A 27655-nucleotide genomic window follows, 5' to 3' on the forward strand; every position below is an offset into this window, starting at 1 on the left:
GTACCCGTAAAGACCCCATTGGGTCCCAATTCGGTTCCTTTTTTAAAAACTCAAAAAACAGCATCATAATAACTCAAGTAGTACGTTGCGCGTGAGTTTCTAATGCAAATTTTAACGTACAATCCGAATTTCAACCATTTAAATAGTGATTTTGCTGGTTTTTTTTTAGTTTCTTAAAAAGGAACCGAATGGGCACCCAATGGTGTCTTTACGGGTACTTTTTAGAGGCTCCATTCGGTTCCTTCGGTCCACCAGGGTCGTTGCAATTCTTTATATATTTTACATAGAAGATGCGAATATCAAATTTAGAAATGCAGAATGAAGGGTGTGCCGCTTAACCCCGGCTTGCGGTAATTAATATTATTTATGGGAACTCACGGTTACAAAAAATGAATAGTGCAACCTTTTTGCTGTCTATTTGCCGAGATCAGCGTGTATCAGACTATTTTCTATAATTAAACACAGCGCATAGTCTCATACGCGAGGCTGTCAGCAGATAGATTCTTATTAAATGAAAGCGTCCATGTGACAGTATAAATATTCGGGGTCCGGCTGATCTTGTGGAAGCTTCGTTCGAACGTAGTACATTTTCACAGATAAATGCTTCCAAACTTTCTTCATTCTGGCTTGTGGAAGGCCAGAAACTTCAGCGTTGGTTATTTTTTCGTAAAATAAATCTGCAAGTGGAATAAAAGAAAAATTTTAATTAATATGCATGTGAACGTCTTCACCAATGTTAACCTCCTGGTTAAATTATTTCACTCGAGTAACACTTTTTAAAAATAGTTTTAAAAAATTGATTATATATTTTATTTGACATACTTCATCATTTATTTGACTGATTTGACGTCTCGGCTGTGAATAATTAGCGGCAGTGGCAGAATTATTAGGGGTAGCTTGCCTTCGGAAAGTCTCATTCTCTGTGCTCGCTGTGTTATTTTCAGAAACTGTAACACCAATGAAAGTGTTTAAATATTTCAAAAACTTCAAGTCTAAATGTTTAAAAAAAGTGAGTATTGAATATTAATTAATAATTATTAACTGGGAATAGCTTTCTATTTGAAGAACTTTAAAAGGTTTTTTATCCTTTTTAAAATCTCGTAAATTGTTTAAATCTTTAGAAATCCTTATGAATTCTTTGAAATATTTGGGAAACCTTTTGTATTCGTATTAAACTCTTCAAATATATTTGTTTTTCTCTTTTAAAATTTGTTGAAATCATCGAACTGTGGTGTACTGGATCTTTTTTGAAATGTTTGAAATTCTCGTATTTTAAAAAAATCTGTTAAAAACTTAAAAATCTTCTCAAATTTACCAAATCTTTTCAAATCTTTGGTATCTTTCAAAATCTGGATTACTATACCTTTTTTAAAACTTTAACATCCTTCAAATCTATTTAAAAAATTTTAAATCTCTGTGAAATATTTAAAATATGATGTATATTACTTTTTCAACTCTGTGAAATTCATAAAAGCTTTATAAAATGTTCAAAAGGGAAGGAAAAGAACACTTTAGAGAAAAGGTCAGAAATATCAAAATGGGAGAGGGAAATGTGGATGAGGAGATGGAAAAAATGATAGGAGAAATAAAAATAATATTAGAGTGCAATAACAAAAATGAAGTTAGTAAAGGGGAGAATAGAAGTTGATGGGATGAGGACTGTGAAAAGAAAAAAGGAGGTCAGAAAGGAATTAAGAAAGTGGAGAAAAGAAAAAAGTAATGGGAAAGAATTTAGGGAAAAAAAGAAAGAGTATCCTGAGTTGTGTTATCAAAAGAAAGAGGATGAGAATAAAAGGTTTGAGGAAGAGGCGGAGAAGACTAGGACGGAAGAAGAGGTATGGAAGGTAGTAAATAGAGCAAGAAAAAGAAGAAAACGAGTAAACCAAGATATTTTAATGGTAGAATTAAAGAAATATTGTTTTTGGATTTGCTAGGAGGAGTAGAGACAAAAGCTTTAAAGGGAGGAAAATATGGTAGAGAAAGAGATGAGGAAGAGGATATATCAAGGGAAGAAATAGTTAAGGTTTTAGGAATAATAAAGGATGGAAAGGCACCTGGCATAGATGAGATCCCAAATAAATTATGGAAATATAGAGGGGAGGAACTAGAGGAATGGGCATAAGTAATGTGCAATAGAGTATGGAGAGGATAGGGGTGGCCAGAGTTATGGAAAGAAGGAGTAGTTATATTTAATAGTAAAGAAAGGAAAAGGAGAAGAGGTTAAATATTATAGGGGGTGACGTTGATGCCAACACTGTATAAAGTATATGTAATATATGTAATTTTGTCGGAGAGATTGAAGATAGAAGTTGAAGAAAAAAAAAATCGAGTCACCGAATTAGACAGAATTTAGAAAAGGAATGGGGGTAATAGACAACATATATGTTCTGAACTATCTAGTATTTAATTGATTTATATCAGACTTGTAAGAAGAAATGAGGAGAAAAGGTTGGGGAGGAGTTAGGATAGGGAAGTAAAAGATATATACACTAGCATACGCAGACGAAATAGTGTTGATGACAGAGGATAAAGAAGAGATGGCGGGCTGGATTACAGGTTTATAGGAATACTTAGATGGGAAAAAGCTGAATTTAAATGGTGAAAAGACAAAGATAAAGAGGTTTAGAAAAGGAGACGAAGGAAGAAAGAATGGACAGGGAAATGGAAGGGAAGAAAGTTAGAAGAAGTAAAAGAGTATAAATATTTGGGATATATGTTGCAAACGAATGGATATCATACAGCTCATATAAGAGAAACGATAAAAAAAAGCAGCAGGGATAATGAAACAGATATGGGGAATAGGAAATAGAAAGTTGAAAAAATTGGAGAAGGAGAATGTGGTTATTTGATGCGCTGGTATGGCCAGTATTAGGTTATGGAGCATAATACAATAAATCAAATAAAAGTACAATAAATGGTATAAGATGATAAAAAAGGAAGGAGTGCCAAAGTATTTAGAAAAGGGACGGGGAGAAAGAAGGTGGACCAGAATAGCAAGAATCAGATTGGGAAACGAGGTAAGGGAAGGATGGACTGTGAAAAAGAAGAGAACAGAAAGTGTAGAATATGTGAATGGGAGGAGGAAACATGGGAGCTTGTATGGGAAGGATGTAGGAGAGGAATGGAAGATAAAGGAAGTTGGCAAGAGAATGTTGTTAAGATTCTAGGGGAGGATGGATTAGGAGAAGAATGGATGAAGAAGTTGGAGGGTGCTAGAGGAGCGAATGAGAGAAAATAAAAGAATGCATGTGAAAAAAGGCAAATGGAGGTATAAAAAAGTGAAAGAAAAAAGAAATGTAAGTCGCTTAGATTAGAAAAGTAAAGATTGTAAGTAATGGTAAGGTAAAAGTTAAGTAGACTAAAGGGCGTTTGAGTTCTCATGCTCTCTCTCTCGATGCCAGTCTCGCTTTCGTTCGCTCGCTCACTCGTTTGCTAATAAGTCCTAAATTGCGCTATCGTAGGAAATAAAGATAAGGAACTAGATATAAGACCTATGTAAATAATTGTAAATAATTGTATATATAGAAAGGATAAGATTGCAAAAAATATATATATATATATAAGCGGAAAATTTGTAAGGAATGGAAGTCATGTAAACCCTTAGGGGACACATTATGAATAAAGAAAGAAGTCGCAACTAAAACTTCTGTATGCCCTAATAGGTCCCCGAGATTACTCTTTTTCAAAAGATGAAAAAAGGCCCCTGATTACGAATATCTTGGCTAGGTTTTCGAAATTTGGGTCCATTTTTTTAACAATTTTTTAAAACAGTTTCACTATTTATTCGCAAAAAATGAATCAAATCATTTTCAGCATGGTTGAGCAGAAATAAAACTTCTCTCGCGTCTTGCACTTATTTGTTGCGACGAACCGTTTGCAATGTACAGCGTTAGAAAACAAATGATTTTGAACAAAATTGTCATATTTGCAATTTGTTACCGCAGAATCGCACGACGAGCCATTATTTTACTCACGGCCTGATAAACAATGTATTTTTTATGAATGTGCGCTTCTTAAAAGCCATAATTTTAAATATATTAGTTATGACCTTTTATAAAAGTTTTAATTAACCGTGAACAATATAATTATCTTGTGTAAAAAATTAGGAAAAAATCGATTTTCATCATTGAGCATTTTTTTGATAACAATAGAGATAAAAAATGAGATCAGACATCAAAATGCTACCCATAGTAATGATATTTATTCCGGTAAAATGAACGATATAAAAAAAGGTCATCACTGGTAACTTGAAAATTATGGCTTTTCAGGAAGCGTATATTTATAAAAAATACATTGTTTATAATGCCGTGAATAAAATAATGGCTCGCCGTGTGAGAAAGTATCACGACAGTGAAAACTTTAATCATTTGTCAAGGATTAATGAAAAAAAATTAAGTCAATTCTCGTTGTTGAGGGATATTATTTATATCCATTGTTATAAACAATTTACCAAAGAAATTATGAATAAAAAATTATGTTATTAATGCTAGACAAAGGTTTCACAATAATTTGAAGCAATATTAAGACACTAGTTGATATGGATGGTTTTTTATTAATGAATGAAGTCTAAGCGATTATTTCTTAAAAATAGAAACTGTAAAACAACAATTTAAGGAGAGAAATTTTTTATTTATCGGAAGATTTCTTTTTCCTCTCAAGAAATCTATCGTTGATATAGACAGTATACAAGTTTTTAAATTTTCTGAGGAATAGATTCTGTGGTAACACATTGCAAATATGGTCCTTTTGTTAAAAAATCATTTGCTTATAACACTGTACATTGCAAATGGTTCGTCGTACGAAATAAAAGCAATATGTTAAAAAGTTTTATTATTGCTCAGCCATGCTAAAATAATTTTATAAATTTTTTCTGAATAAATAATGAAATTGTTGAAAAAAATTGTTTAAACAGTGTTTGATTAAATAATAAGGAACCAATAAAAAATTAACATTTTTTTAATCAGTGACCTTTTTTGACCTTTTGAAAAAGGGTAATCTCGTCAACCTGTTAGCGCATACAGAAGTGTTAGTGGCTACCGGATATTATGAATTTTCATATTTAGTGAAACTTAAAAAATAAAATGAATTTTTTGTTGCAATGACCCCATTAAAGGGAAATGATTTTCTTAAAACATTATTTTTGTATTTCTGTAAAAATAGGATAATAGAAACATTACCCAGTGCTTTTTATTTGATGCTCTAAATTTTAACTTGGTATCTTATTCCTTGTGGACTAAACTAGTTTCGAAAAAATTTCGGTATGTTAGGAATAGGGGTCGTTTAACATACCCTTAGGGCTTAGACTATGAATCTCTTTATTACTAGATAGAGTTTCTTACTGAATTTGTAACAACTTCTATTTTTTGTTCACAAAATATATTTACGTCATTTCCTGGTTTGCAAAACCAGCACACACCCAAATTGTATTGTTGCCTCTTTCTACTTTTCCGTAATTCCCTTTTTCTGAAAACTGGATGAAAAACTCAAAATTCTCTTGTAACAAATATTTCAAGCACTTTTCACTCTTTTGCTTTGCAATATCAGCATCATTAGCTGCAATTGAAATAGGACGGTAATATATACTTTAGGGGTTGTAAAACACATTTTCTCTAAACAAATAATCTAATGAAATTAATTAATTTTTCACAAAGAAGTTCAACTTCCGACCAAATAGTTTGATTTTCGAACACCAAAAATGGATTTTTAATCAAATAGCTCAATTTTGAAGTGGAAAAGATAAATTTCAAGCATTTTTAATCAGAAAGTTAATTAATGAACTTTCTGGTTAAAAATGCTTAAAATTCCTTTCATTCATTTTTTTGTTTAAAATTGATATATTTGGTGAAAATTCAACCATTTCGACAGAATATTCCACTTTTTGATCAAAAAATGTATTTTTAACCAAATAGCTCAATTTTCAAGTGGAAAAGAAGAATTTCAAGCATTTTTAACCAGATAGTTCATTAATTAACTTTCTGGTTAAAAATGCTTGAAATTTATCTTTTTCTCTTTAAAATTGAGCTATCTGGTTAAAAATAAATTTTTTAAACAAAAAATTAATTATTAAAAAATTATGAAATTTTCAAGTCAAAAAAATAATATTATGCATTTTTAACCAGCAAGTTTTTTTTAATCCAATAGTGCAATTTTCTGCAAAAATAGTCCAATTTTCACCCAAAAATATGAATTTTCGCAAAAAAATTAATTTTTACACGAATACTCGTATTTTCAAATCAAAAAGGGCATGTTTCTTTATCTTTACCTGGAAATTTAATCTTCAACTAAACAAGTTACTTTCAACTTAGTACTTGCATTTTTAATGAAAATAATAGACGTTTCAACATAAAAAACAAATTGTTCACTAAATTGTTGCATTTTTAACCCAAAAATATGAAATTTAAACAAAAACGTTTACTTTCAATGAAATAAGTCTAGTTTAAAAGAGATAAAATTTCTTTGGAGGAAGACGAATTTTCAAACCTAAAAGACCAATTTTCAACTTTTTTTAAATTGTTGAATTTTTAACTAAAAACGATTAATCTTAAACCAATAATAGAATAGTAAAATTGTCAGTAAATTATATTATAAGTTTTAAGTTTGAAAATGCTCTCAAATAAATAATTGTCTAAAGCTTTTCGGATTTTTGAGTGACAAGAAATTTTATTACAAAAAATTAACACGAAGGTAACGCCTTACTTTTTTCAGTTGTGGTAACGGTAACGCGTTACTTTCAACTGTTAAAAAGTAAAGCATTGTTTTTTAAATTATTTCTTGGAGGCATAAAATATTGATATAAATTTTTACTTACTGCCCAAAAGGAGAATATAGGCATTCAATAAGGAATAAGTTTTTCCCTTGTATCCTTCCCACCAAAATTTATATTTCCGATTTCGAAGAAAGTCTTTTCAATTTTTTGGGGGAAATTTTGCAACGGATGCAACTAGAACTACTTTTTCGGTACTATTAGTAACAGAAACTAAAGCTACCGAAATTTCCTAATTAGCCATTTCCTTCATGTTTTTATCACTAGAAGTAAATGCAAATAAATTACTAATGCCCCAGATCCGATTAAACAAAACACTCTTCTTCGGCTCCTTTCTTTTCTTCTTAACAAACCACTCAAGAACACTATATATACCATTAAATTGTCACACGCCGGACCGAAATCGGGCAAGATTTGGCAATTAAAAGGCAGTCAGAATCAAAAAGTAAGTAGAAGTAATAATTTAGAAACCTTCTTCTGACATTCAAAAAATTATTATATTTACAAAGTGATTATTCAAGAATGTAGAATAAAACTTCTCTCTTTTCAGCGATCTTATTTTGAGGTTACTGTCATGATAACATTTCTTATTCGACACTACGACTTTTTCTCATTAAGCAGTTAATTTTTAGTGATAAAGCCAGTTTCATTCGATTCTTTTGTCATCCTTGAAATTGCAAGCTTCCAATTCCTCAAATTTACTAAACCTTTCCTTTCCAAATTTCCGACGAGTACGTTGACTTCTTAAATTGTTCTGAAAATTTTGAAAATTAAAATATTCCCTAACATTTATATATCTTTTTATAATTCTACGTGATTACAAACTGTTTGTCTCTACATGTTTACAAAGTTGATCAGGATATTTAGGAAAGATCATGTCTAGGTTCACTGAAATACGGTGAGCTTAGAAAAATGTTTTTTATTTTTATTTTCTTCCAGTAAACATAATAGATCGAGGGAATATACCAAATGACATAGTAATCGATTTTCTAAATATTCTCTGACATTTTTCTTGACTTCTTCATAAATTATTTTCTATAATATATTTAAAATTTTTACGTTTTAACGGACGATCATAAATAAAACGATAAATCAGTAAATCTGAAATAGTAAATAGCTCACCAAATAAGAATAATCAATTGATTTGTATAAATTTTTATTTATTTTCAGTTGCACTTTATTTCGAGACTTCTCATGGCGCGTCGAGAGTTAATATTTTTTAAATATTTTTTCTCTCCAAAACAACAAAAAGCGTAATTTTGCATTATTTTTCTCGAAAGAATAGGCTCTAAACAATTCATAACATTAAAAAAAATAAAAATCGATGATATCCTTCGTGGGGAAAGAGTGATAAGTATTTAAAGAATAAAAAAACAGTTGCAAACTTTTCGTTTATTAAACTTTTATCATTTTCTCTAAAATCAGTTTCTTGTTACATACTTCTTTTGCGTAAATTTTTTTACTATTTGGTATACGATATAAAAAAATGGCTACAAAAAATGTATTAAATGTTTAAATAAATGAATGTAATGAATGAAAATTAGAAAAGTCGATTGAAAAAGGTATCAGGTCATGTTGCTCTTAGGTATACTTTCTACGATGCCTGTGATTGAGGGCCGTCCACTCAGCGCCGCCACCATGGCAAATTATAAAATGGAATACGCCATATTTTTCTCCTTTTTTTTCTAATTTTATGCTAACAAAAAATTTTTTCTCTTTAAACTTGGGAGAAAAGGGTGGCGGCGTTAGCAGGACGTCCACTCAGCGCCGCCACCTACGAAAACTCACTAAAAATGATTATAATGCGATAAACGATAAGTGGAGATTTTTTTTGCTTTTTTTTCTCTATGATGACATATATTATGTTTCCCAAAAGATCACCCCTAAGTCTTACATAACTACCTCCTGTGATCAAAAACGTTTTAAAAATGGGAAAACCACCTTCAACAATGTACTCAGTGGGCACAAAGTTTAGCGACGTCTTTACGACATATTTACGACAACTTTACGACATCCTATGTCCATGTCGTTAAAGTGTTTTTGCGATATCTTAAATAAGTCGTATTATCTGACTATGGCTTTACGATATCGCAGACACCGAAACGACATGGACATAGGATGTCGTAAAGATGTATTAAAGATGTCGTAACGATGTCGTAAAGACGTCGCCAAATTTTATGCCCACTGATTAAAGATGTTTTAGGGCTTCAACTTAATCACATGACACTTGAAAATCTCGCGCTTTTATAATTTCCCCAAAACTACCCTTCCACGTGAACGTATGCAGCAGAACATTTATATGCATGAAAAAAGCATAAACATTAATAAAACTTAGAAAACACTGTTAGTCGATTTTTTTTTCTTTTTTGCTATTTGATTATATATAACTCGTTTCCAATAAACTACCCTTAACTCATACATACATACCAGTCGTGAACAAAAACGTTTTAAGAGTTGAAAAACCACCTTAAAAAATGTAGATATGTTTTAGAGCTCAAAATCAATTTCATTACACTTTAAAATTTTCCCCTCATTATCATTTCCTCAAAAAACTATCCTTATACGTGAACGTAAGCATCGGAACATATATACACACACACACACACACACACACACATATATATATATTAAAAAAATAATATAAAATATTAATACTTAAAAAAAAAAGTCAGTTGATACTTTTTTGCTCTTTTTCTGCTCTCCGATAATATATAGTACGTTACCGAAAAACTACCCCTAATTCATACATACCCTCTCCTCGTGATTAAAAACGTTTTAAGAGTTTAAAAACCACATTTTAAAATGTAAACATGCTTTAAAGCTCAAAATTAATTACATTACACTCCAAAATTTCCCCCTCTATTATTACTTTCTCAAAAAACTACCCTTCTACGTGAATGTGGGCAGCAGGCATAACAAATAATACAACTTAGAAAACACTGTTAGTTGATATTTTTTCCTCTTTTTTCTTGCTCTTCGATAATATATCATACGCAACAGACAAACTACCACTAAGTCCTAGATACCCTCCTCTCGTCATCAAAAATGTTTTAGAAGTTGGAAGAACACCTTGAACAATGTAAAAATGATTGAGAACTCCAAATTAATTACATGATACTTCCAAATTTCTATTTCATTATGATATTCTCAAATTTACTCTTCCACTTGAACGTCTGCAACAGAACATTTATTATTTATTAAAAATAATACAACTTAGGAAACACTGTTAGTTGATATTTTTTTGTCTTTTTTTGCTCTCCGATAATATATAATACGTTCCCCAAAAACTACCCCTAAACGTTGATCAAAAACGTTTTAAATGTTCTAAAACCACCTTGAACAACGTAAAAATAATTTAGTACTCCAAATTAATAACACGCCACTCAAGAATTTCCCTCTCGTTATGATATTCCCAAAACTACCCTACCACGTGAACGTATGCAACAGAACATCTTCTGTTGGAAGATGTAATCAATTGGAGTTTAAATAATTTTTACATTGTTCAGGGTGGTTTTCCAACCTTTCCAACGTTTTTGATAACGAGGGAAGGGTATGTATGACTTAGGGGTAATTTTTGTGTCACGTATTATATATTATTCAAGTGCAAAAAAAGAGCAAAAAAATATCGATTAACAGTGTTTTCTAAGTTGTATTATTTTTTATGCTTCTTTCATACATATATATGTTCCGCTCTATACGTTCACATAGCAGGGTAGTTTTTCGGGAAAATTATGAAGAGGAGGAATTTTGAAGTGCCATGTGATCAATTTGAAGTTCTAAATAATTTTTGCATTCTTCAAGGTGGTTTTCCAACTTTTAAAACGTTTTTAATCACGAGGAGTGAGTATGTATGACTTGGGGCAGTTTTTAGGGAACGTATTATATATTCTTCAAAAACAAAGAAAGAGCAAAAAATAGCGGCTCACAGTGTTTTCTAAGTTGTATTATTATTAAGTAGAAGGGTAGCTTTTTTGGAATAATTTAATAGAGGGGAACATTTTCAAGTGGCATATAATTAATTTGTCACTCTAAATCATGTTCACATTGTTCAAGGTAGTTTTCCGTCTTTTAAACCGTTTCTGATCACGAGGGGTAGGTAGGTATGACGTAGGGGTAGTTTTTCGGGAACGTGTTTTATATTATCAAAGCCCAAAAAAAGAGGAATAAAATATCAGCTAACAGTGTCTTCTAAGTTTTATTATTTTTAATACTTTTTTCATAATTATATACGTTCTGTTGCATACGTTCGCGTGGAAGGGTAGTTTCGGGAATATTATAATAAGAGGCAAATTTGCAAATTTCATTTTATTAATATTGAGTCCTAATCATTTTTATGTTGTTCAAGCTGGTTTTATAACTTTTAAACCGTTTTTGATCACGAGGGGTGAGTATGTATGACTTAGGAGTAGTTTTTGGGAAACGTATTATATATTATCAGAGAGAAAAAAAAGAGCAAATAAATATCAACTAATAATTCCTTCTAAGTTGTACTATTTTTAATGCTTTTTTCATAAATATATATGTTCCGTTGCATAGATTCACGTGGCAGGGTAGTTTTTCGGGAAAATTATGAATAGGGGGAAATTTTGAAATGCCATGTAATCAATTTGGAGTTCTAAATCATTTTTGCATTCTGTAAGGTGGTTTTCCAACTTTTAAAACGTTTTTGATAACGATCGGAGGGTGTATATGACTTAGGAGTAGTTTTCGGGTAACGTATTATATAATATCGGAGAGCAAAAAAAGAGACAAAAAATATCAACTAACAGTTTCTTCTAAGTTTGGTTATTTTTAATGCTTTTTTCATACATATAAATATTCTGCTGCATACGTTCAGGTGGAAGGGTAGTTTTGGGGAAATTATAAAGAGGGCGAAATTTTCAAATGTCATGTGATTAATTTGAAGCCTTAAAACATGTTTACATTGTTGAAGATAGTTTTCCCATTTTGAAAACGTTTTTGATTACTGGGGGTAGCTGTGTAAGACTTAGGAGTAGTTTTTTAAGAGAAAAAAATAACAAAAAAATCTCTACTTATCGTTTATCGCATTATAATCATTTTTAGTGAGTTTTCGTAGGTGGCGGCGCTGAGTGGACGTCCTGCTAACGCCGCCACCCTTTTCTCCCAAGTTTAACGAGAAAAATTTTTTTTAGCATAAAATTAGAAAAAAAAACAAAAAATATGGCGTATTCCATTTTATAATTTGCCTTGGTGGCGGCGCTGAGTGAACGGACCTCTCTGATTGGCCAGAGCGCCCAACCGTGGGGACTGGTCGAACTTGATTGGCCAATCAAGTCTTTTTTCAAAAATCCGGGAGAATGGAAAGCCAAATCGGATTGGTATTATATCAATTGTCCCTATTGATGTTATTAGGGTGTTTTAAGATTTCGATTGCTTCTCTATGTTTTCTTGGAAATTCGTTGTGCGGTTTTGCAATGACTGTTGTTTCATCAAATAAAATGTTATGTCCTGTTTCGATATGATGTTCAGCTAGTGCTGATTGCGCGAAATGCTTTAGCCTGACTTTACTCTCATGTTCCTTAATACGCTGGCTCACCGCTCTCCCGGTTTCTCCAATATAGACTTTGCCACAAGAACAAGGGATTTTATATACTCCTGGATCACTGAGGGTTGCCTTTTTATTTTTAGGGTTATTTTGTAGTTGTCCTATTTTCGCAGGTGGTTTAAATATGGTTGGGATGTTTTGTTTGTTGAGAATTCTTCCTATTTGTTCTGTGACACCTTGGATGTAGGGTATGGTGGTGTTCATTTTTCTCTCTCTTTCTTTCGTTGGTTGTGTTGACTTGCTTTTATGAGTGTGTTTTCTTATTGCTTTATCAATTTGTTTATGTAATCGTTCTGTATTAGGATTTGTTTAACGTTTTGAAATTTTTTTGTAAGTTACCTTTATCTGTCATGGAGACAGCTCTGTATAAAAGGGAGTTGATGACCGATTGTTTTTGAGATGGGTGATGGTTGGAGGAGGCATGTAGGTATCTGTTTGTATGCATGGGTTTTCTGTAAACTTCATGTCCTAATGTGTTATCAGATTTTTTGTAAACTAATACGTACAAGAAAGGCAATTTTCCGTTTTGTTCTATTTCCATGGTGAGCTGGATATTAGGATGTAATTGATTGATAAAATCGAAAAACTTATTTAGTTCATCTCGTCCATGTGGCCAGATGACAAATGTGTCATCAACGTAACGGAATCAGAATTCTGGTTTAAGTTTGGCTTGGTTGACGATTTTATTTTCTAGACGTTCCATAAAGACATTGGCTATTACAGGTGAGATTGGGAATCCCATTGCTGCCCCTGAGGTTTGTTCGTAGAATTGATTATTGAACGAGGAGTAAGTATTATTGAGACAGTGTTTCTATGAAAGGTACGAGCACGAAAGGAAAGTTTGTGAAAGATTTAATAATATGAATTGTATCCGAGATTGGTACTTTCGTATAAAGAGATACTATGTCGAAACTCACTATAATGTCTTGGGGTTGAATGTGAATCTGTTGTATCTTTCTAATAAAGTCAAATGAGTCAATCACAGGCATCGTTAATCATCCTAGTATAGATACAAAAAAGTTTTGAATAAAGAGGTAAATATTTTGAAATTATTGAATGGTGTTACAGTTCAATATTATTCATTTTAAATGCTTTAAATGATGTATATTGTTAGCTATAATTTGGATTGCATTTTATTATGTAGCAGATGACCCTTCTCAGTCTGCTACTCGTAATACAGAAAATGAAAATGTGATGGAGTAGGGTTTTTCAAATTCTGATAATATCATGGAGGAAGGAATTTTTCAGGAATATTCTTAGGAATATTTGAGCACTGAAATGGCTGCTTCAAGTAGTCAGAAGGATTCAATAAATGAAGAGCACTGTTTGGTGGGCAACATTTTGTATGAACTTAATAATATTTAGTTACAAAACTGGGCTCGTTTTATCGAAAAAACCAGTAAATAGCCAGAAATTGTTTTAGATTGTGCAAAAAGTGTATAAAAATTCAACCATTTTTTAATCGGAGACTGGAAAACTCGACGGTATACAATAAAATTGATTTTAAATTAATTTATTTGAAATCGGAAGTGTGAATGTTTATTCTACTTTATAAATTTAGGGTTTTCACTTAAAACTAAAGCTGCAAGCCTTTTGACCATTTTGAAAGTGTAATTATGTTTTGCAAATTTAGATTGAGAAATATTACTTTCCATTTTTTTTCTTGTAATTTATTATTTTTCAACCTATAATTTAAATTTAATATAAATAAGAAATCTTATGTCTTATTTGATAATACAATTTTTTAATGTACATCTACAACATTATTATACTCGAAACAAGAATAAGCTACCGCGAGTAGTAAATTTCGTTTTTCTATGGAAATCAAGTAACTTCTTTAACTGTGACTTTTTACAAACTAAACAATTTATGATTTATTAAAACTTCATAGATAATTTTTTTTCTGTATCCATCTAAATTAAATATTTTTGAAATTAACTATAGTAAAGTACCACGGTCCACATTACAGTTTATTTTTTTTTTAATTTGAATAAAGATTTTCATTAGATTAGAAATATTTTAAAAAGTTTCACCTGCTTCTTTGATTGCCTTTTGTCAAAAATTTGTGAACCTGAAAAAATAAATTCATTTTTTAATGAATTTCTGTTCTTATAATACAAATTTTCATAATTAGATCATTTCAAATTTAAACCTTCGATAGTAAAGGATCTCTGAATAATTAATTGTAAATATGAGTTTTCAAATATTACAAGTTACCTATTGAACATTTTAAAACTGCAAATACTTAAAATTTAACAATTTTGTACTGCAGACAAAAAGTCAAAAATTCTCAAACTGAAGGGTTATATAGATCGTTTCTACCGCTACGTGAAGCAGGTGTGGATGCGTGCGCAACCACTCGTAAGTGGGGGTCGACATGCTGGTGAGGACGGGAGCTTCACGATTTCCGAAACTCGCCCGGATCGACAGTCTGCGCCAACTCTCTAGAGCAGGAACTCGTTTTGGCATTTGACTCTTTTTCGCACTGCGAATTTTCGACCGCGACCTGTCTCAAGATAGCAGCTTAGGATTACTTTCCTTGAAGTAAAGCCTCTTATTTTAGGATCGGTGGGCACAATGTATTTTATTTTTAGGAAATAAATTCCTGGGAGGAATTATTAATTATTTTAAATTTAATCACCAAAGGATTAAAACTTTTATGGTTTCGCTTGAAGCCATCATTCGTTGGGGATCGGTTCGCTTCAGGATGTAGTCACTCAATGCATTAGAAGTGCAGACCTATAATCAACGGTTTTTCATAAAAACGTGTTTTAAGGAAAAACGAAAGATAATGGAACTATGTTTGAAAGCAGTTTTCATTTAAATTTTGTAATCAGTTTCGACATCAATTTTCTTATCGGCAGGTTCCTTTGTCAAAGTATTACTCTCTTTTTATGGTAATAATACAGAAGGTACCGCCCCCTCTTTTAGTTTTCCATTGTGCACTGCAACGATAATCACCAGGTCGAAAATGATGACAACAAATTACATATCAGCTCTCAAACACTTCTTGTTGGGTTAGGTTTCACATATGTTGACGTTCGGAAAACAACGTAGGAATAAGAGATAGATCAAACTTTTGCCCCTGAGCGATGTGTAGCGGGGGAAAGTCCTACAGAGCCATATAACGAACCCGCAAAACAGAATCAAAGTATGTGTCTTTACGGTTGCCTATGTTAGTGACCACAACCTGGTTCGCTTAGACAGGCATTAGTGGTAACACATTTCTTTCTTCATTAACCCAACGTTGATTGGGAAATTTGAGAGGGATAATGCCAAGGCCTAAAGCGAATTGAGCTTGTGACGAGTGATTTGCATTCGAGCAATTTTGGGAAGTGACAGGAAGTGAATTAATTTTCTGTCAACAAACTATCTCTGGATTCTCAACCCGATTTCATTCGGGAAAATTATCCTGGATAGTGGAGAAGAAAATTAATTATCAGTAACTTGGTGCCGTTGCTCAAAATATTCAAAAATCCTAAATGAGGAGATATCGCGAGACACTAGGAATTATTAAAATTCCCAGCATGAATCCACGATATTCCTTGATTAGGGAGAAAAGCGACCCTAAATGGTAGTTGTTTAAAATTTTGAAGAAATTCCATTAATCTCCTAGAGATTTCGAAGTCAATGGAATTTTGTAATTAAGCCTCATTTCTCAGGTGATTCTTAAATAAAGGTCCACGGGAAGAGTAACTAAAATAACAAATAGGGTTTATAATGTGCATGAAATCCACAATTCTTAATTCCAAGGGAAATTTAAAACAGGAAAATAACTCAGTAATTCTCAGGGTTTCAAATATTCGCAATGATTTCATTCTTACTTCTGTGTGCCCACAGTTTCTGTAATTTAATTAGCGAAAACTAAAAGATCGTAATAAAGATGCCAGCCATGCTTATAAATGTACTGATTGACACTGGATTAGAGGATAATTATATATCTAAAGAATTTTTGGTAAAAAATTATTTTAAAATCAAAAGTTTACGATTGGAAAAAAGTCAAGTTAACTTTAACGGTAACTGGGAACCCCAAGTGGTCGATAAAGCATCCTTTTTTTTTATTATCGTGGCTAATAAATCCATTCATTTCAGGTTTATCGTCCTTGCAGGATTGACACCGACATGCATACTCGGTGCCAATTGCCTGGTGAGGACACATTAAACTGTCGAATAATCCAATTTCTTTGGGCAAGAGGAAGAAGCGATATAGATAAATTTAGAAGTAAAATCACAAAGTAATTGAGCTTATCTTTAAATGCAGGAGTCATAAGAGAATTCAAATTAATTGCACACGCAGGGCAATAGAATAATGTAACAGTACGAATGCTCATAAAGTCTTGAACATATTTGAAGAAAAAATAATATTCTTAAACAATTTAATTTAACAGCCCTAATTCCAAAATTGTTTTATTTTTAAATTCAATGGAAATTAGAAAAACTTAAGAGTATTTAAAATTTTTTCAAAAAGTAGGAAACATTTTTATTGTAACAGATTAAGCATGAAATTGTTCGATTATCCGAAAAATTAAAAAAAAATGACAATATTTACAACTGATATTTAAAACAAAAGAAAACCGGGAAATTATGTTTTTTTTTTATTTTCAAAAATCAATCGTTATACCATTTTCTATTTAATATTGTTTTATACCTCTGGATATAACTTGAATAGGTTTCAACAGCTATTCAATACAAATTTTTGATTTTGTAATATTAGAATATTTCTAGATGTTTTAAATTCAACAATTTCTGAATGATTTATTTTTCAAATATAAAAAAAATTTAATAAAAGATTGAAAAAATATTACTATTACTAACTGGAATTTATCATTTCCGAAAACTCGTTTTGAAAATGTTTAGAACTCTGGATTAAAAAAATGATAAAATGATTTTTTAAATATTTCATGTTTTTAAAGTAACAAAATAAAATTCCATGGACGCGAACTTGCATATGCGTTTTATTTAAACCGGTTTTTAAAGAAATTTGATGAATACGTTAAAGTTAGTTTATATTCATTTAATCTCAAATGATTTCTACATACTTAAAATTATTTTTATGATCTATAAACATTTTTAAAAAATGGAAGAAATGAAATTAATATTATTTTAAGGAATTTCAATTTCAACAGTTTCCATGGATATGAACAAATTTGACCAGTTTAAAAAGATTTTGAACATTTAAAGTTATTTTAACAAATTGCACATATTTAAAGAGATTTCATTTTTAAAGTTTGTAGAACTGTTAATTTTCACAAATGCATTATTATCGTTTTTAAAATTTTTTTTTAATAGTATAAAATAAAAATCAATGGACTTGAACAAACACATAGTTTGCGCGTGTGCGTTTTCTGCTAGTTAAAAATAGTTAAGGTACTCAAACTTTAAATATTTTTTATTGGAGTTTAGGAACCTTAAGTAATGTGGTTTCTCATTTACGTTGACAGTATTTATTGTCTTAAGGATGAAATAACAAATCTTGGACATAAATATTTAATTATACTTACAAATATCACTATTTCATAATTAATATAGGAGCTTTTGAAACAAGAAATATTCTTAATTAATACTTCGATTTAAAACATACAAAATTCGTTTATTTAAAAAATTTAATGTAGTTTTCGGAAGTTTTTATATCGCCGTAAATACATTTTCAACGACCTGAGTATATCCAATTTAACGAAACTCACTCTTTAGTGTTAGAAATACTTGAAAAACAAATAAGAATTAAATGTTATTACAGTTTATTACTTCAAGACTATACAATTTCCAATTCCTCTTTTAAACTCTGTTCGTGTTGTAATGTCTGTCAGTAGAAAGGGCGTAAGAAACTGATAAAACCTACATATATAAACATAAATTCTTTCTTTTCAATTATGACTTCCCAAATTTTTATGAAATGAAAATCAATGTAATATATTTTATTATTTGTAGGTATCTCTCCCGGCGCAACTTCGAATAGCGTATGAGGAAGATGACCTGCACGTTCACGATGTTTTGCAGTCTCTTTCAAATGAGTTAAATGACATTAAAACTGTAATTCTGTGGAGCATCATGAGGTATTTATGAAAAACTGAAAACTAATTCACTTTACTTACAATGAGCTTATTTACGCCACTACATTTTTCCCTCTGGTCGCAAAAACTGTTACGCTCGACGGCAAAAAAAAGAAGCGTCGTTTGCATCGCTATGATATAACATTGAACAATATTGAACGTTACTTAATAAGGAAAAAATTATTTAAAATATTATGGTTTAGTCTTATTTGAAACTCGATGGAATAATAGTATAATAATGATAATAGTTATTCGGTCAACAGTTGCTCTTTATTTGAAAACATTAATGAATTCAAAGTTGACATTTTTGTAAATAGCACTCTTATCTTCATATAAGGTTCAAATTGGTATTTTTTATCATCATTAATATTCTTAGGGAATAAAAATTAAAAAATAAATACTTGTGTTAAAAATCGGTAGATGTATTAACATACGCGAAAGTAAAAACATATAAAACCGTGCTTTTTATTTTTTACACGTATAACACTTAACCATAATAACAAAAATCTAAGAATATTAACGCACTACCAGATAATATCAAAAAAATATTGTCTTCAAGCAAATTTTTGCTGATTTAAGAGGGGGACGATTAAAAGTGGATAACCTAAAAATAATTTGGAAAGGATGTAAAGGTACAGTGAAATTTGGAATTATTTGCACATTATTGGCAAAACGCCCTCCCCCCCCCCTCCCAGTTTTCATTTCGGGAGAAAGAAATTTTACTTTGGGAACTTCAAAATCCCATTAAAATAACATGGGAAAATTTTTAATTTTCGGAAAATTGAACTCATGTTCCATAGCTTCATCGAAACGTGCCAAACATTTTAGGGATTTATTTATTTGAGAAATAAGAAAGCCCACATATCTATTACGTAGCGCTTGGTGATCAGATAACCGAGGAGGATAAGTTTTGTCCTCCTGAAAAGCTAGGTATTTAAGGAAACGCCTTTGACAGCTTTCAATATCAGCTATATACGTTTTTGTATATGGGGACCATATGATAGACGCATATTGAAGTTTGGATCTAACCAGTGAGCAAAAGAGTATCATTAGCGGTTTTGTGGTTTTAAAATGTCTACATGCTCTCATAAGAAAGCAAAGAGTTTTATTTGCACCAGCAACGAATTCGTCTATGTAGTCATTAAAGGTCATACGGCTGTCCAGAAAAATCCAGTAAAATCTCTGTGCACTTCAACTATTTTCCAGTTCAATGCCGTCAATAGAGTATTTATAAAGCAGTACTACATTTTTATTTGAGAACGATTAAATTTTGCACTTTAAAGGATTTAGATTCAAATTGTTCAATTCACACCAATTGCTGAACAAATTTAAATTAGCTTGAAGATTTAAGCAAGAGGTGAGATTAGAATTTGGCAAATACAATGTAACGTCATCTGCATAAAATTGGCGATTATGATTCAAAGAAAATGATACATCGTTTATAAATATAAGAAAAAGTAATGGCCCCAAATTGGAACCTTGAGGAACTCCAGATGAAGGGACAAACGGAAGAGAGGAATAGTCGCCATACTGAACCATATGATGCCTATCAGTAAGGTACGATGTTATAAGGAGCATGAGCTTGTGGGGAATTTCCATTTTACGAAGTTTATCAAGTAATAGAGCATGGTAAACTTTATCAAAAGCTTTAGAAACATCTGTGAAAATAACATCAATCTGATCATACTCGACAAGAAAGTTCTTTATATTCTGTGTAAATACAAGTAGATTGGAAGTGGTAGATCTCCGAGGAATGAAGCCATGCTGAAATGCTGATATATTTTTTGCAATAATGGTATATATAATATCGTACAGGCATACTTCAAAAACTTTGGAAAACGTATTTAAGGCAGTAATAGGCCTATAGTTAGTAACTTTAGATTTCAGTCCTTTTTTATGTACATGGCAGACTCTAGCTTTTTCCCATTCCTTAGGATATATACCACTGTTTGGGTGCTAATTCTAATTTTTGGAATTAATGAAAGAATTGGCACAAACTGAAAAACAAAAATCAAAAAAGTTTATTTGACGAGCCAACTGTATTTATATTCCTCAGAATGGAGGTCTATTTACACTAAATTTTACATTTGTATACGGTTAGGCTGACTCGATGCAACGAGCTGCATCGGTAAGCTGTGAGGGAGATGTTCTCTTGAGGAGAGATAATGAAAATCTGCCATACAATAAATCGGACCCAATATCCCTTGGCCATGTAAATTTGGCACGAAGCCGCATTCGGTTGCCTTCGCAGATTTCCGGATGCCTGTATCGGTTCCCGTATGGAAGCGACCCTTTATTTCCGATCGCAGTCGGGAAAAGGCGAAGTGAAAAATCCCGAGAAAACCCCACCAGAATGACGCTCATTATTTAAGGCCCAGGGGCGCCTGGTTATCCTGAGAGTACCATAAATAATCATAAACATTTAACACCTAAGCGTTACTAGACGCATTAAATCGGTAAAAGTTTCTAAAATAATCTTAAGCCTAAGTCGGCCTTGTCGTAAATAAATGTAAATAAGGAAATTGTAATGGTTGAAATTTTTTCTGGTAATAAACGACCAGTTTTTCCGTTCGTATTACGTTTTTAGAAATATAAATATTGTTCAGGACTGAACAACCACTTTCCAATGCTAGATTAAAGATTTTTGTAAGAATTGGGGTAAAAAAAATTCACAATCCCTGGCAGACCAAAGGAACCGATTGGAGCTTCTACTAAGTGTCTGTAAAGAGCCCATTGGGTCCCCATTCGGTTCCTTTTTTAAAAACTCAAAAAAAAAGCAATATCAACTTTTAAACTGTTGAAATTTGGATTCTACGTTAAATTTTCTATTGGAAACCCACGGAGGAATCACAATACTTTTTTTGCAGCGGTAAAAAGTTTAAAAAAATATACAAGATCTATAACTCCTGTTGACTGCTACTTACAGATGATGCGTTTGAAGTGTAGGAGTCAACAGGCGTTATACGTGTTATATTTTTTTAAACTTTTTACCGTTGCAAAAAAAAAACTATTGCGATTATTCCATGACCTTCTATAGGAAATTTTAACGTAGAATCCGAATTTTAACAATTTAAAAGTTGATTTTGCTGTTTTTTTTTAGTTTTCGAATAAGGAACCAAATGGGGACCCAATGGCGTCTTTACGGGTACTTTAGAGGCTCCATTCGGTTCCTTTGGTCCGCCAGGGTTCCCTAACTACAAACGCGGGAATCATATCAAGCCCAGCAATAATTTGGCTTGGTAACTTTTGTATTGCTTTTGATACAGTACTTTTGGAAAATTGAATATTATCACCCATTCGTCGCTGATACGCCCCACCTAGTAACAACGTAGGAATAGTAGACTTAGTAAAAACACTAATATAGTAGTCAGCAAAAGTTTGTACTATTTCCTGAGGAGCTGTACATTCGATATCATTAAATCTTATCACACCTGGTATTCTATGATCATGCATTAATCTATTGAAATACGACCAAAATGAAGATGGTTCTAAGACTAAGTTTATCTCTGCCTTGTGCGTAAAACCAGCAAATGCAACTTCAATACGCTTTTTAATACTAGCACGTAACTTTTTAAACATAACAAGATAGTAAGGGTTATGCGTAGTCATGTTTAGCTTTAAATTTATTTTTCAATGTGCTATCAGTTATTATATCATAGGTGTACTTTTTTATCAGTCTTAATATTAGTAAAATGATTTTTGAAGTTGGGAATATTAAAGTCCCCCAGAATAACGATTTTATAGTCAGAAATTTCGCGGATGGATACCAGAGCTAGAAGAATCCTCTCAAGAATTTGGACTGAGATGACAAGTGGAATATAAATTACTACTATAATCACTCGTAATGCTGAGAAATAAATTTTTTCCCCTACAATGTTAATTAAAGGCGCTGCTTGAATTACAACAGAAAGATTAATTTCTACGCAGTTGTATATATTTTTAATTGAAACGAGGACACCATCATCAGTCTTATCTACTCGGTCATTCCTAAAAACCTGAAATACATTCGAGTCAAACACCTCAGCGCTGTTAATAGGTAGTTTTAGCCAAGTTTATGTGAAGGCCATAATCTCGTAATCATAAATATCAAGAGAATTAGTAAAATGTAGCAACTTACTGTTAATACCTCTAAGATTCAGGTAATATAACCTAACAGATGGAACAGAGGACATGAGGGTGTCATTTGCTGGGTTTTCTTGGCAGGATCTATAACGGGGACGTCATTTCTGTAAGTTATCCGGAGATCCTTCTCACCTCTGGCAAGATGTTCCTCTAGTATCCTCTTCTGCTTCTTGAAATTGCGTTGTTGCATCAATGTTTGATCTCGGGAAATTCGATATTCCTTTATTGCATCCGGAATCGAGTTCTTTTTCTTCATAATGACATATACTCAAATCTTTAATGAGGCATCTGCTTCTGACCGAAATATGACCTTGACAGGACGTGCTAGGGCCTGGGATCGCTGTCCAATGCGAAAGACACGAATAGTGTTAAAAGAAATTAATAAAGATGGATTAATTAGTTTACGCACGTCAATCACCTGAATGATATCACTGCTTGAAGGAGAGATATCCGCTCCAGTCTCAATTTCGGGTAAGTTAAATATTAAAATATTTTTCTTACGTGCATTGCGCAGGCTGATTTCCGTAATGCAGGATTCCACATCACATCCTTCTTGGTAGGAGAGATCATGGTATTGGTTGGATTCGATTTTATTTATATTTTCTTTAACTTAATTAATCCTTTTGTCAACAGAACTAGTATTTTCACAAACTTTATTTTCAAGTTCTGTCAAACGTATATACATTTGAGATACCGTACAAGAGACATTTTCAATTTTAGAAGATAGATTGTCAACAGAGATATGCGTTTTCTCAAAATCACTTTTTAGTTCTATGTGACTCTTTCGTATTCTGTCTTCATAACATTTTTTAGGTCATCAAGCGTAGATTGAAGTTTGTTAGTACCAATAATTATCGAACTTCCTTTATCATTGTCAGTCAGGGAGTTTAATCTAGAACCGCAGCAACGATGAAAAATGCCATCAGCGCTGCATCTAATCTTTGTCGCACACACATTGTGAGAGCGGGAAGGACATCCCTTGCATTCTACGAATCCATCGTCAAGATTAATCTGTTGCTTGTATTTCCCCCCTGGTGGACCGAAGGAACCGAATGGATCCTCTACAAAGTACCCGTAAAGACCCCATTGGATCCCCATTGGGTCCCCATTCGGTTCCTTTTTAAAACACTCGAAAAAACAACAAAATCAATTTTTAAATTGTTGAAATTCGGATTCTACGTTGAAATTCCCTATAGAAGGTCACGAAATAATCGCAATAGTTTTTTTGTAACGGTAAAAAGTTTTTAAAAATATAAGACGTATAACGCCTGTTGACTGCTAGTTTGAAGTGTAGCAGTCAACAGGCGTTATACGTCTTATATTTTTTAAGACTTTTTCCCGTTGTAAGCAAAAACTATTGCGATTATTCCGTGACCTTTTATCGGAAATTTTAACGTAGAATTCGAATTTCAACAATTTAAAAGTTGATTTTGCTGTTTTTGGAGTTTTTAAAAAAGGAACCGAATCGGGACTCAATGGGGTCTTTACGGGTACTTTGTAGAGGCTCCACTCGCCTCCTTCAGACCGCCAGAGCGTTAAGCACTAGAATTTAAGAGAATCAAATGCATCCAATTAATCAAATCCAAAGGACAAGCAAAAATTGTAGCAAGTCAAGAGAAAAAACTCATTATCTCAGAGACTACAATCACACATAAAAAAGTAGTCATCTCTAATAAAAACGAGGCACTGCATACACATCACTATGACCGATAAAACGCTAATAGTCACACAAGCACACAGAATATAACGATTATGAACAGACAACGAGATCGCGCGTGCTCACATGACAGCGGCCATATTGCTATATTGAAAGGATTGAAGGGATTAAAGAGAAGTGTCTACGAAATCAAACCATACAAATAACTTTTATTTCCAACTCAGACTCCCCGCAGAGCCACAAATATGACATAAAAATGAAAAAATAAATTTTTACGTATTATTTTAACTTTCTAGCCATTCCCGTCGTCTTTTTTATACAAATAATTAATAATGAACAATTTGAATAGTTGCTATGATTTTTTAAATAATTTGCAATTATTCAAACAAATGTGGATTATTTTAACAATTATTTATTCCCAAAAAATAATCATATTTGTTTAAAGTTCTAATGTTTCGTCTTTATGAGATTTTCTGCGATTGGAAATTATTTAATTTATCGACATCGCTTATTTCAAAGCTACTTTCAGTTTTCTTATTATTTAAAGGAATGTTTTAAGATCAGTAAAGTGATTAACTCAATAAAGACATTATATGTAACATCTTACAAAAATGTCTATATAAACGAGTGAGTGATCTGTGTGGTTCTCAAAAATGATCTTAGTCTGCCAAGTACTCTATACTTAAAATAAAACTTGAACTATTCATTTTTTCTAACGATTCTTCTCTCTCTCTCTCTCTCTCTCTCTCTCTCTCTCTATTCCTGATCTGGCAAAATTAATGATTTATAAATATAAATATTAAGCAATATTTTCTGATTGAAATGTAATTGTTTATCATTGTTTGTAGTAGTACATTTTTCTAAAAACATTATGTAATTATTTATTGGCTATTTTCAAAATTTCTCAAAATAGAGCCAGAGATATCAACTTTCTTTTTAAATTAGTATCCTATGCTACGTTTTGTTAAATAATTACATAATTTTAATACATTTCTTTTAATGCTTTAAACAATTTTTATTTGATCAAGCAGTAATTTTTCGATAACTAAAAAAATTTAATAAAATAGAAGGCATACAATTATGTTTATGACTGTATAGTGTACAGGAAGAATACGTTAGCTACTTTTTAATTGTTAAAAGAAATATTATTTGCTTAAATAATTACTTTTCCAAAAATACTTTTAAAATCGCAATTAATTGGACAATTCGGGTAAAACACTATTCTGAGTAAGTGGTGGGGGTACATAGGCCCTACTTATCATTTTGGATGATTCGAACCTTTTGCCAGCATCTTCCAATTCCTCAAAAGCACGCTACTCCATTTTAGGAAGGGCCTCTAAACACTTAGGGTGAAAATTATTGATTGAAATCTGCAATTGATCCCTTTCCGATATCGGAGGATCGGAATGTTGAAAAATAAGGCGAAGGTATAGTAGGTAGTCTGTTATAGCAGAGAGAGGTTTCGTAACCAGATGCGTATCATAACCGGTGGGTGAAAAAAGGTTTTGTGCATGTAACGTCATCGGAGGGGCATCGTTAATACCTAAGGGGGTTTCTTTATTCGCGAAACGCGAAACCCGTAGTCTCTCAATCTCTGCGGACAAGTCCCGCTCCCCAGTCTCCTGCCACCACTTGTGCATGTGACGGCAATGCTGTTGGAACCTCACCAGGCGCCATGCCATAGGCATGTCATCGCCATCCGTGGATAGGCTGAAATACCATAAAGTTTCGCGAAGTTTCTTTTCGATTAACGAACTTGCCCAATTTATAACCGTATTAGTAGTTTCCGCCCATAACCTATCTACTTTAACTGGAGAACTATCCATTTCTCGAAATCCTTTTTTTTTTAATTTTATTTTCTAATAATTTCGAAAACGAGCTATCCTGAAATAATTCCTAACACTCAGAGCGAATCTCGATGATTTTTATACGAATACTGAAAAAGAATTCTAAAATTGCTTCGAAATCGCGATGAAATTATGAAGTTCGTTTAAAATCGGATAATTGCCGAAATTGCGTATCACTAGCCTCACTGTAGCGAAATCCAAAAGAAAGTTGCACTGAAATCGCGAAATCTTTTAAAATTCCGTACCTCTAGACCGGCCCCACCATCTCACGAAAATTTGGAAAAGAAACTCTTAAAACAATTTCTAAACTTCCATAATCTCGGATAGTCCTGGGTAATATCCAGAAATTTGGAAAATGTTTATACTTCCGTATTAATACACACGGCTGTCACAAAATTACCGGGTAAGCTTCTCCCAAATACTAAATTCGAAGGAAAAGAAATTTTTAAATCACTCCTTCAATCCATAGGTTCCGTACGAATAGTCGTGGAGCTGATAAGATACTGAACCCGTAAATACATTTCAATCAAAATTGCACTTGCAAAATTTTTTTTGCTAAAAACACATAAATTTCACAGAAAATATACAGATTAAAATTTCATAAACAAGGCATTAATCAATATTCGATTTTCAATACACAATAATCCATAAAATCAATAAACAAAATCAACAAATGTTCCACATATTTTGGAACACAGCAATAAACATCTGATACTTTTATCAAATGTGATAAAATTTTGTAAAATTTTTAAAATTTAATAACATGGCTGCTCCATAGCTAGCCTTAGTTCACGCTCTTGGGTCGCTTTAGTTCAGGCGCTTTCGAATTTTGTCACGACGCTTTCTCGCCCCACGTTGGGCGCCATTTTGTAACACTATTTCCATTCATAAGCGACAAAAAGGGTAAATAATTAACAAACTGGCGTCCATTAGTAAGGGTGAACAAATGAATCTTCTCACCTAGCTGCGGTAGGCGCCAGACGCTTTAGATAATGTCACTCCAAACATTTTCAATAATTACAACTTTATAATACATTTAACCTCTTCTAAGAAGTCACTGGCTAGAAGGGATAGAGGGATCAGTGAGGGCGAAAAAGCATCATGACACTCAGATTTAACAAAAGGTGAAACTATTTTACATTTTATTCCAAATATGGGTAGGAGGAACAACTTTCCATTTAATGATACATACTGAGAAATTTTAAATAAGTTATTTACAATAAACTTTTCACTACATTATTTTAACCTTCCTCAACTTTAAGAAAAACAAAACACTAAGAAAACATTGTTTATATCCTACACTAACTTTCTGCTTAAAATTTAAAAAACACCTTTCTTGACAAAGAAAGTTTAACTTAATGCTTTACTTATGCATCACACAAAGATCACAATTTACTATTTCACCATACATAAACAACCAAATAATTTTCCTAAAATAAATTTACTAAATATGTCCCAAACAAGCACAAGACCTGACATTAACAAATCCATAAAATTGTAGTTGTTCATACCGAGTTCTAAAACTTAATTCCTGGATAGAAGATTTAAAAGACAGTGACGCTTACCTTTTCTCCAAAAGATCACGTCTTTCTCCTCTTTACTTTCAATTACTAGTTAGGTAGAAATAATACTCTCCAACAAATTACTCGC

General features: G+C 32.1%; 1 long non-coding RNA gene across 1 annotated transcript; it reads right to left on the reverse strand.

Annotated features, from left to right (window-relative positions):
• Positions 1-252: 252 nt before the first annotated feature.
• LOC117180098 lies at positions 253-27655 on the reverse strand. Its single transcript, XR_004468004.1, has 3 exons — positions 27571-27655; positions 823-947; positions 253-677 (listed from the first exon to the last, which is right to left on the reverse strand). It is a non-coding gene; the product is annotated as an uncharacterized LOC117180098 (long non-coding RNA).

Source organism: Belonocnema kinseyi, chromosome 9 (genome assembly GCF_010883055.1).
Source record: "Belonocnema kinseyi isolate 2016_QV_RU_SX_M_011 chromosome 9, B_treatae_v1, whole genome shotgun sequence".
In the NCBI taxonomy this organism is placed as follows: domain Eukaryota; kingdom Metazoa; phylum Arthropoda; class Insecta; order Hymenoptera; family Cynipidae; genus Belonocnema; species Belonocnema kinseyi.